This window comes from Enhydra lutris, unplaced genomic scaffold, assembly GCF_002288905.1.
Source record: "Enhydra lutris kenyoni isolate GAN:26980312 unplaced genomic scaffold, ASM228890v2 scaffoldscaffold21, whole genome shotgun sequence".
NCBI classification, from domain to species: Eukaryota; Metazoa; Chordata; class Mammalia; order Carnivora; family Mustelidae; genus Enhydra; species Enhydra lutris.
Window position 1 is genome coordinate 71,650,322 of NW_019154105.1, and position 12,576 is coordinate 71,662,897.

Sequence of the window (12,576 nt, forward strand, 5' to 3'; positions counted from 1 at the left end):
GTAAGCTTATATTTAGCTAGTTTATCTATATCCCTCAAAGTGTGTATTTTTCAGTGGCCAAAACAAATTTTAAATACTTTTTCTTTTGATCTTCTCACTGGGAAGCAATGGTCGGGAAGGGGGGAAAGGAGAAGGGATGGTCAGGGAGGCAAGAGGAAAACTGGAAGAGTGGGATATGGTGGAAACCAAAGGATAAACATTTGAGGAAAATGACCAGTAGCCAACAGTGTAAAATACTGAAGATAGGCTAAGAATACGAACAAGGAGCTGACAGCGTTGGGGGCAGTGTTGGTGATCACTGGTATACTCACTCAAAGTAGTCTCTGAGAAATGGGCACAATGGAAGGGTAAAAGCCAGACTGGCAGTAAGAAGAAGGGATGAGGGGGGTGATATCACATACTCTAATATTCTCTTAGATACTTTGGAGTATCTGCTCCCACTCTTAAAAGCTGCATGTGTGGTTGCCACTCCACCGATCATTTCTGCCTCAGGCTTTAAGGTTCCCCCAGTACCCCCCAGTATTGGACCAGAGAGCCCTGGGGGATCCAGTTCCTCTTCTCATGGGTAGTGCGTCTTTCTCACTGTCTGCTGCAGTCATGTTGGTTTTCTTTATTTTCCCGTAGCGTTGAGAACAAAACTTTTCAGTTATCCTTAAAAATGATGTCTCTGTGATGGAGTTTGCTAACATAGCAGTATGCTCTGATGTCTATTTCTAGACTTAGCCTATGGTTGAAATATAAATGAAGGTCACAGGCAGTGTTGCACTCTGGCATTAAAAGACATCGGCAAGCTGGGGAGTCAGAAATTCTCTGAAGGCCGGCCAAAACAAGTGCCTTTTTTAAAATGAAAATTGAGTAAATGACAAATGCCAGGGAGGAAAAAAAAATCTCTGATTCTATCAGTGAATGCCTTATTATTCAAGAGGTAGTCCAAAGTGTTATGTAAATGCATTTACTTGAACTACACATGATTATATCCTTACTTATTAATGGCTATCTTAGCAGCTAATACCTTCTCTCTAATGGTGAGTCTTCAGCTGAAATAGGTTTCCTGCCAAGGCAGAAAGCCGATGGACAAGTTTTTTGATCTAAAATCAAAACAGTCATACTTCTAATTTATTTCCAAAATATGAAGGCAACATCAGAGGCCTCCTAATAAAAGTTAATCCTTGAGTTGGAGAAGATCATTTAGAACAAGGCCTGGGCTATCCTTGTTATTCTATGTAGACTCATGGGACATATTTTAATAAAAGATATTTCTTCCCTATATTTTTCTCTATTATGACCATTTGGTTCCTATTTTCGCTTTTCTTCACCCGCCCTGCCTGTCCACACACCCAACTTTATGGAAGAGAGACACTGAGTGGGCATTTCAGGCCAGTAGTGCTTAGGAAAGAATTTCTCACAGGGTTCAGTCTAGGTCACCAGGGTTCTGCACAGAATTAAAGCAAAATCCCCACCTGATTAATAAGATATAACTTTGCTTTTTTCTCTGCATATTTATTTCATTCAAGGAAGGGTAGCTATTATAGGGCTAGAATCTGGTATGGCTTGGTCATTTCACTGAGTAATATCATTTGGCAACAAGTTGGGTTTTCTTGTCCCGGTAAGAGAATATATTTATTTTTTAACCTGTGAATCACTTTTTGAGTTTCTTATGTATCAACCACACAACTTGATCATATTATAGGCTATGTGAGTTCATCTTTCAAAGCACTTTAATTATTGCCATGCAGAAGGGCCTCAAGAATATTTGTTGAAGGAAATGAAATGTTTTTGTATTTAAAAGCCTCTAAGGAAAGAAGCTAAATCCAACACCTACTACCATCACTTCTAAACCACTACAGGGAGAACGAGCATTTTAATGAGCAATATTTTTGGAATGCCAACCTAGCAGAGTAGGCACTTAGGAGGACGTTCAAAGGTTAAACAAAAAGACTCGTACCTTACCCCCAAGAGCTTTTCATTTCTAAAACACATTGACAAGCACACATAAAACAAAACGGGAATTTCAAAGAAGACAGACATTTTGTCAAGTTGAAAGACAAAGAAGATCAAACATTTTCTTTAGACTCAAGTTCAAAGCTGGGTTCAGAGGCCTGGGCGGCATACTAGACTGAAATTCTAGAGGAAAAAAAAAATAATTTCTTTAAACTTTTCTTTTATCCAACGAAAAGAGTTTCCAGGACAATAAAGCTTCAATAACACTATTTTTTAGTGATTGTCTAGAGGCATTAAATAAAACATTTCCTTTTAAAAATGGACATTCCATCAGCCAAGTAAGATAATTCAATGAGCTCATCCAGTACCTCGTGGTCCTCTAAGGGCGGTTGCACCACACCCTTAAAGGTCAGAACCCTATAGACTATGTGAGCCCTGCTTGCCTTGTGTTTCTAAAATGCTTTTCTTCTCTCAGAGCTAGAGAAAAACTGGATATCAAAGATTAGAATCAAGTAAACAAAGAACCCTTTATAATAACTTTGTATAATACACAATATACCAACTCATAAAGTTATTACATGGGTAACATGAAAATCTCACTTTTTTTTTTAAGATTTTATTTATTTGACAGAGATCACAAGTAAGCAGAGAGGCAGGCAGAGAGAGAGAGGGGGAAGCAGGCTCCCCGCTGAGCAGAGAGCCCGATGTGGGGCTTGATCCCAGGACCCTGAGATCATGACCTGAGCCGAAGGCAGAGGCTTAACCCGCTGAGCCACCCAGGCGCCCCAAAATCTCACTTTTTAAAACAGCATTATGTGTGTGTGTGCCCAGAATATTTATAATTTTGATTCCACTACAGTTTGTCATTTCTGGCATCAATTATATAAAACTATTTTTCTCTGTACAGTTGCATGAGCTATTTAGAGTCTGTGGCTATTTTTACTGTCTTTTATATCTGTGCTTAGCTCATAGGTTTTGCACAAAAAGAGGTCTGCCCTCCAACTGGTAGATCCCATGGACTCATGAGAGGCCACAATTATATTCTCAGGACTTTTCATATTCTCAAATATGAAAAGCAGTCCCGGAGCATTTCTCTCTCTGCACAATGTCTATATTCACTCAAGTGTGATTCTCACACATACCAGCCCAGGGAAATTCTTAAGTAACAAAATCTTTCTTCTCCAATGTTTAGATTGAGTTCGTTTTGAGATTTCATTAATGACTTTGTCCTTCGTCTACAAAAAGCTCTTGGCAGTACTGAATAAAGAACTCTAGAAACCAAATATAACAGCCATTGTGGCTACAAGTATCAACAATTTAACTTTTTTTGGTTATTTTTTTTTTTTCGTTGTGGCTTTGTACAGCATTCCAAAGAGTAGAGTGCTCCATGAGTCAGTTTTAAGTTTCATAAACGTAAACACTTGCAGAAAATGTGCTAATGTTGTGGAGGACTTCCTGCTTTCCAACTTCTACTTTTTCTTTTTCTTTTCCTTTTTATTTTTTTTAAGATTTTATTTATTTGAGAGGAGAGAGCACAAGCAGGGGGAACAGCAGGCAGAGGCAGAGGGAGAAGTAGGCTCTCCGCTGAGCAGAGAGCCGGATGCAGGACTCAATCCCAGGATTCCCAGATCATGACCAGAGCCAAAGGCAGATGCTTAACCAGCTGAGCCATCCAGGCAACCCTCTAATTTTTTTTTTTTTGAGGTGTTGTATTGCTATAAATTTCCACACCTAACTCATAAGTTAGCTAATTACTACTTCACAGTCAACTCTGGGAGCATTTATATTTTGTTTGGCAATAATAATTCTTCTATGTGAACACATTTGATCCTGTGATCACATGAAACAGGCGAAAGTGAGGTTTCAGAGAGAACTCAGTCAGTGAGTTTTCTGCTGCTGCTATAACAAATCACAAATTTAGTGGCTTAATGCAATGCAAATTTATTATCTTGCAGTTCTGTAGGTTAGGAGTCTGATGCAGATCTCCCTGCGCAGAGATTGAGGCATTGGTGGGGTAACCTTCCTTTCCAGAGGCTCCAGGGGAGAATCCGTCCCCTTGCCATGTCTGGCTTCTGGAGGCTGTCCGCATTCCCCCGCGTGGGGTCCCCTTCCTGCTACTCAAAGCCGGCAAGGGAGACTGGAGTCCTTTTCCCACCAAAGCACTGTGACCTCTTCTTCTGCCTCCCTCTTCCAATGTTAAGAGCATTTCTGATCGCATTAGGCCCATCCAGATAATACAAAATATTCTATTTTAAAATCAGCTGGTTAGCAAGCTTAATTCCCTTTGCTACTTCAATTCATCCTTGCAATGTAGCATAACATATTCAAATTCCCGGGACTAAGACATCGATGTCTCTGGGAAGCCATTATTCTGCCTACCACGCTAAGATTTTTAACGCTGCCAAAAATCTAAAGATCCAGCCATGAGTCAGGTACATATGATTAAGTTAACAAACTTTATTGTATATGATCATATTCATTTCCTGTTAAGATACAGACAAACCTATATGCAGTTCTAAAAGAAGGAGGAAGAGGAGGAGGGGGAGGGAGAAGAGGAAGAAGAGAGGCAGAAGGAGAAGGAGAAGAAGAAGAAGAGCACAGTACTTAAATAGTCTGGATAAACTTAGCCAGGGATCTATGAAGACTCCTGAATAGGGTAAAGAACTAGAGGGACTTAGGGTTCTTTCTAACATTGAAACCCACTGAGGATCTACAGAGTGCTGGTCTTCTATTTATCCCTTCCTCTCAGACACCGCAGACCCATAGAGCTTAACTTTTTTAAGGTATAGGAATAAGAAAAAAATGCTCCCCAAAAGATCCATCAAAACTACAGGAATCTCACCAAATTAGCCTTAGGAATTTTCTTCTCTGAATATGGAAGTGTAACTTTTAAAAGTCTTTTTTTTTTTTTTTTTTTTTAAATCAAAGATCAGGAGACCCAGGGGTCCAGGCTGTCTCTAGACCCCCATCTGCTATTTTCTCTGGCTGCATCATTTGGGAGGATGGGGGCACCTCAGGCTCCAGCGTCCTCACATAAACCGTTATTACCTGCTACAGGGTCATGATGGTAGTGCTGGGTTTCCTGCAGGCAGCCGGTGCTTGGGCAGTCTGTGGGGTGGGTGACCAGCGGCAATCTCCTATCTTCCATCCCCGCTGCTGATCGCCAGCACCTTGACACTTGGCCTAGTGGACCTGCTCTGCCTCGCCTTTGGCCACCTGGCTCCCCTGCCAGCCATGAAGAAGTGTCCACCATACATTTTCTCTCCAGTTCCATTCCTTGGATATGCCATAGGATTTGGGAAAAGTCCAAATGAATCTCTAGGAAATGCATGAGAAGTATGGACCTGTAGTTTTACCCTGGAGGGCAAGACATTTACTTTCCTTATGGGCGCTGCTGCTGCTGCACTATTTCTTACTGGTAAATATGAAGACCTGAATGCCAACGATGTCTACAGTCATCTGACAACACCTGTGTTTGGGAAGGGAGTTGCATAGGATGGGCCTAATCCAGTTTTTTTTTTTCTCTTTCTTTCTTTCTTTTTATTTATTTATTTATTTTTTGGAGCAGAAGAAAATGTTAAAAACGTGGCCTTAACATGGCCCACATTAGACAACACGTTTACATAACTGAAAAGGAAACAAAAGAATCCTTTCCAAGTTGGGGATAAAGTGGAGAAAAAAATTCGTTTGAAGCTCCGAGCTCATCATTTGAACAGCCAGCCATTGTTAAATGGAAAGGAAACCAGAAGGCAACTCAGTGAGAGAGTGGCACAACTATATGCAGATTTGGATGCAGGTTTTAGCCACGTGGCTTGGCTGGTGCCAGGTTGGCTCCCTTTGTCTTGTTTCAGATACAGGGACAAAGGTCATTGAAAGATCAAGAATATTTTCTGTAAAGCAATCTGGAAATGCAGATAGTCAGTAGAAGAAATTGATGACACTCTCGAAACTTTACTAGATTCTACTTACAAAGGTGGGTGTCCTTCGACAAATGATGATGTAGCAGGCTTGCTTACTGGACTGTTCCTGGCAGGGCAACATACAGCCTCAACCACTGATGCCTGGATGTGCTTCTTTTTCGTCAGAGACAAGCACTTCAAGAAAAAAAAACACTTATTTAGAACAAAAAACAGTCTGTAAAGATCTGCCTCCTTTAATTTATGATGAGCTGAAGGATCTAAGTTTCCTTGGACTCTGTATAAAGGAAACATTAAGACATTGACCTCCTATAATGACCATGATGAGAATGGCCAAAACTCCTCAAACTGTGGCAGGGTATACCATTGCCCCAGAACATCAGGCGTGTGTTACTCCGTTTGTCAACCAAAGACTGAAACACTCCTGGGTAGAACGTCTGGACTTTAATCTTGATCGCTCCTTACAGGACAATCCAGCATCAGGAAAGAAGTTTGCCTATGTGCCTCTGGAAGCTGGGCGTCATGGTTGTATTGGGGAGAATTTTGCTCATGTTCAAATCAAGACAATTGTGTTCACTATGCTTTGTTGTATGAATTTGATCTTATTGATGGATATTTTCCCACTGTGAATTATATAACCATGATCCACACCCCTGAAAACCCTGTTACCCGATACAAACGAAGGTCAAAATGAAAAAGCCTGGAAGGAACTAATATGTGACACATCACTGTAAACCGCAAAAGCATTTGAAGTTGATGAACTTTATGAAACAATTTCTAGTGTAGTCCTTTTTTTTTTTAAGTATAATTTTAAGATAGCTAGCTTAACTTCATGGTTTTTATATTTTCTTGACTAAATGGCCCCAAAAAATCTAATGGCATTTCAGATATTCCCTAATAGTTTTATGGTAGATATTTACTTTATATGTTTTATTTAAGGAAATCGGGCTCATAGTAAGAAATTATTTAGGGGAATCTTGGTTATTGACAGATTCTAAACACAGTTTCCAGGTGTCAGCCTTAACAACGTACATAGCTCTTGGCAAGTAAATTCAGGGTTTTCAGATCTTGGACTGGATCTGCAAGTATAAATGCCCACTGAGATATTTGGAAACCTTAGGTAAACATTACATTAATGTGTGTGTGAGTGAGTATGGGTGGATAGGAAATAAACTCACATTTAAAGCCTTGAATAAAATAGAATCCCATCAATTGTTTTGGTATGATGATACTCAGCAAAGACGGAGCTGTGTTGTAGAAAAATGTTCTTTGACGTTTTAACCAGAAGCACGGTCACCAGGAAATTGAGAGACCTGACAATGATTAGTAATTGTATTTCCTTAAAAATAATATAATTATTAATACTGAAGACTGTACATGTTAACTTGATCTAAATTGCTAAATATTATATATTTATCTACCTTCTAAACTTGTATCTGGTTCCATGTGGTCACATGTGTATGAAAGCCCAAAATAAAGTCCTGAAGGGATAATTTTTGTTCTCTTTGTCTCTGGGTGGTTTCTTGCTTCCACTCCAGAATCTAATTAGGGATGTTTCTGTTATTAGTTTTGTTTATTAAAACTTAATTTAAGTTAACAATCTTTTTTTCCTTTTAACTCAAAATCAGAAATCGGAACTCTGGCTTTAAGACAAGGGTAGTATGAAGCAGAGTCCTTGGGAGTAGGATCACTGGTCACATTGTGTGAAGCCTGTGTTCAAGAAGCAACTCAAATTATAACTGGGGACCTGACTACATACATATCATTTAACCACACAGTCTGTTTTTACCAGAGGAGGTCAAAATATTTTCCCTTATGTATAAGGGAAAGATGCTGGCACACTTATGTTAAAGTATTTGTGAAGGCAAAAACTATGCTGCCAGAGTTTTTCACTATAAAATGATCTCTGAGGAAAACAAAACAAACAAACAAAAAAAAACCAACAAAATGAGCTCTGAGGAAAAAAAACAAAAAAAAACGGTTACTCATTGCCATGATTTCTCCTGACAAATAAAACATGGACTTATGCCAAACCTGCAATGAATGTAATTTTTATGACTGATATCACCAAATATAAAGTTAGTAGTAAGAATAATTCTTATTTTGCAGAGGAAGACCACTGACAAGATTTGTTTAAAGGCAAGATTACTAATATAACTAAGTCAACAGAGTTACGAATAGATATGATACTACAACTAGATTTTGGTCATCCCTTCTTTCCTTGGCAGATTAAAAATACTGAATACAAAAAAAAAAAAAATACTGAATACCCAACTTTTGTATCAACATGGACAGGACTGGAAAAGATTATGCTAAGTGAAATAAGTCAAGAAGGGAGAGTCAATTATCATATGGTTTTGCTTATTTGTGGAGCATAAGGAATAATATGGAGGATATGGGGAGATGGAGAGAAGTGAGTTGGGGGGAAATTGGAGGGGGAGACGAACCATTAGAGACTGTGGACTCTGAGAAACAAACTGAGGGTTTTGGAGGGGAGGGGGTTGGGGGGTTGGGTGAGCCTGGTGGTGGATATTATTATGGAGGGCAAGTATTGCATGGAGCACTGTGTGTGGTGCATAAGCAATGAATTCTGGAACACTGAAAAGAAAAACAAATCCTTATAACCTTAAAAAAAAATTACTAAGAATACTGATATTAAGAATCCTTCCAAACATGGATGGAAAATAGTATGTCAGAAAAGAGACAGCTCTACAGAATTTGTTACTTCACATCAGCCTGACTGGAGTAGTGGAAACCAGATTTACTCTCTCACCTGGAAAAATAAAAGCTTGGTCAGGGGGAGCAGGGAGGACAAAATACATGAAATCATAGTTTTTAAGATACCGGACACAGGACATACATAGGACACACACACAGGACCCAGGACACAGGACACACATAGTTTTTAAGACACAGGACAGTAATGAAGGGGATGGTGATCCCTAAGAGATAAGAAACAAGATGAGCCTTACAACTGCCCCAACTTGGGGCGCCTGGGTGGCTCAGTGGGTTAAGCCGCTGCCTTTGGCTCAGGTCATGATCCCAGGTCCTGGGTTCAAGCCCCACATCCGGCTTTCTGCTCAGCAAGGAGCCTGCTTCCTCCTCTCTCTCTGCCTGCCTCTCTGCCTGCTTGTGATTTCTCTCTGCCAAATAAATAAATAAAATCTTACAAAAAAAAAAAAAAAAACAGTTGCCCCAACTTACTGCCTTGAGTGAATTTACAAGTAACCGCGGAGAGGAGACCCAGAAGGAGCCCGTAGATGTCTGGAGTGGAGGAGAAAGAATTGAGTCTGGAGAGACTTGTGGCTAGGCTTCTCAAGGCACTACAGGAAAATTAGCATATAGCAGTAAGCATATTATCTTACCTTCCCACAAAGATTATCAGAAACACTGTTTTAACTCTGATTCCTTATTTAAAAATGCTTCAATGTGTCTAATTTACCACTGTACTGATTCCACAAAATATGATTAAGGATTTAATGTATTAACTTTCATCCTCTGAATTGTTCCCATTAGGAAAAGTAACCAGGATCATCCTGGTTAAAGCACAAGTATGGATGCTCTACGGTCTATTCGTGTTCTGAAATGAAGTAATACATTCTGCATGAGCAGAAGCTTGTAGGTGGCTCAGAAAGGTCACCCTTGCACACATCATTACAATATCCCAGCAAAGAGTTTGCCTAACCATGACCAAAATGAAGAGGAGAAAAATATATTTGCCCCATATTAAGTGTCAACTCCTAGGTTCTGTAGAGATATTAGCTTCATAGCCATTTGTCACAATTGGGCCAGACTGAGCCCAAACAGCCAAACCAGTTGCTCCAGCATCAGATGCATGCTTTGCTCGGCGGGGAGGTGGGGGCTGGATCCTGCCAAGGCAGCTGTACAGTGGTGCCGACCCTAGGGGCTGCCTGACTACTACTACCTCTGCTCATCTCAGTGGCTTAACCCAGACCATCATCCCCCCGAGATCTAGTCGTCATGCCCTTCACAGATTGGGGTGGTTCACCATGTCCATTTATGATCACGAGTGGGCAAAGGAACACCTAGAAAACCCATGCGAATCATCCAGATTCCACACATATTCATGTCACCATCACGTAAGAACAGCCCTACTCCCTTCTGATGTAGAGTCACTTATCTCTGCGCAAGCTGATCTCTTCTCACACCTCCTGGTTTCTGGACATAAAAAGCCAAAAAGGGTCCTCTATCCAACCCATCACACATGGATCGTCTATTGGGAACATAATGGAATAGAAGTGTCTTTGAGTCAGTGAGAATCTGCAACTTGAAGGATGATATAAAATCCTTGCAGAGTATTGCCTGAGAGCTGCTGTCTCAGTGTCTTCAGCACACCATGACAACATATCCTCAGGGAAGAAGTTTCTGGGGAGCAGGGTATGTGATACCCTTCGATCCCATGGTTACAAGGCCTATTCCTGCCCCTCCTTTTCTTTAAAGATGATACCCTGACCCGACATAATGTTAGGTGGTGTCTCATCTCAGTAAACTGAACACTCCAACAGCCCTCGGTACTGATGATGTTGGACGAGGCCATGCAGGTCTTTCTAGAATGGCTGGTCTGACCTGCCTCATAAAGCAAGGATTTATTCATCCATTGCTGACAGTGACATTCTGCTGTGGTGGTAGCTACACCCACTTTGCTAAGTTGAAGCCCAGGAGGTGTCTAAGTCTGTAAATACAGATAACATGACCTTCCTTTAGAACCCCAGGGAGGCGGCATTTTGATTCTCCTACTGCAGCTTGCCACATATGCCACAAGACACCTTTTCCCCATGGTGATCTCCAATACAGTAGCATCTACCCTGTGACCCAGAAAGCAGGGCTGTTGCCACTGTGATCTAGACTTGCTACAGAGCTCTTCCCTGCAGTGGGCCCTACTCAAAACGGCAGCCTTTTGCATCATCTGGTAAATGGATCAGAACACTATCCTTTTATGTGAAATATTTGCTGCCTCCAGAACCCAGAAGGCTCACCAGGCATTGTGCTGACTCAGGCTCACAAACTGAGCCATGGATGATAGTTTTTTATTGGATGACTATCCTCCAGCCTCCGTGTTATCCATCCTTCATGTTGTCTAATGGTATAAACGAGTACTGCTCTTACTGACTACCCAGTAATTTTGCCCCTAAGGATGGTCTCTTTTATTAACCTTCTCCCTAATTCTCTGCAGGTCAGATCCCCCTCCCCTAATAGCTAGCCATTCTCACCTTCATAGTCATAATGATAATTGTGATCCCCTAACTTTGGGCAATTAGGCACTGCCACTCAGACACTGTGTTGAGGTTCTTATTACCCATAACCATCAGCAAGCTAAACTTTGTAATAGTTTGTTTCTATTGTCACCAGAAGCCTACAGTTACTACTCAAATACTTAGCAGCCCTTGCGCCCCTCTCTTCATTACATGTCTTTATGGCTTTGTTAGATGGTTTGTCTGGTGGGCCTACTCCTATGAAACATAATCATCTGGTAGATTGTCCAACCAAAGATAATCCATTCCAGCATATCCACTTCCTTCAACTTTTAATCCTTTCTTCCACACTCTGTCACAATAATATGGTCGCACTTCAACCCTGCTCAGAATTAACCATTGCTTTTTCCATGCTTCTAGAAGCCATCCTGGTAGCGAGTTCATACCATCTCCCAGGACCCCAAACAGGGTGTTAAATCCTATTAAGATAGCTCTTATCCACCAACCTAAGGACCCAATGTGGATGCTATTAAATTCTCCCCTAGTTTATGATCTGACTCTTGATCTTCACCCTAATTCCCGTCTCATGTACTCCTCTAGCTCCTCCCAGTCCTTGCTGGCCAATTCTTGCAGCTCCTTTGGGGTAGACTCTGTTCTTCTCCGCAGGCCCAGCACCTCTCCAGCTTAGTTTTCCTTAACCCAAATTACAGTTTTTTAATCCTAATTCAAGACCTAGTAGCCTGGAGGTAGGACAAGTCCTAACAGGTGCCTCCTATTACCTGGATGATTCTGTACTGTCACCCAGCTTGGAGGCAGGGCAGGAGTATCTACCCTTACCAGAGAGGGATGGGCTACAACTGCAGGCTCAGAAAGTTCAGGAGTTTGCAGAGTAAGCAGTATCCATTCAGATGCCTCTACCTCACTTGTCAGGGTCCTGGGTTTCCCCAAAAAGTGCCCTGACTCCTGCGTAACAGACCTGCCTTGATTGGCAACTGTCTTTGACGTCTATCCATTCAGACTACTAAGTCCTGTGCTTGGGCCTCAGCTTTCTCAGCCATCCTGCTGCAAGTCATGAAAACTAGGTCCCGTGTATCCAGAGGCCACACCTGGTTTCCCACAGCCTGTTATTGCCCTCAGCTGTTCATTATGCTTCTATAGAGTAAGAATGGCCTAGCAATAGACATCCACCCCTTTAATCCTCACAGCTACAATTTTCTCCATCCTTCTCAAATGCCATCCAGTGCACTAACACATAGCTCTCCAGCCCAGCACCCCAATCCACCACCAGCACAAGGTGTACAACTGAAACCTGTGCCAGCAACTGCCTGTTCTCCACCTACCACTAGTGATGGGGTCTGGCCACATAACTCTGCATCTACCACATCATTAATCTCTGCTACCTATTTTGCACAGTAGAGGAGAAATGAAGCAGTTTATACAAAAATACTGGAAATTTCCAAAATAAGTTTAAAAACTTGAGAACAAGAAATTAAATATCCAAAGTA

At 41.3% G+C, this 12,576-nt stretch overlaps 1 pseudogene; it reads left to right on the forward strand.

The window, feature by feature from the left end:
* The first annotated feature begins 4,910 nt into the window (after positions 1-4,910).
* LOC111149224 lies at positions 4,911-6,552 on the forward strand (annotated as a pseudogene).
* Positions 6,553-12,576: the final 6,024 nt, after the last annotated feature.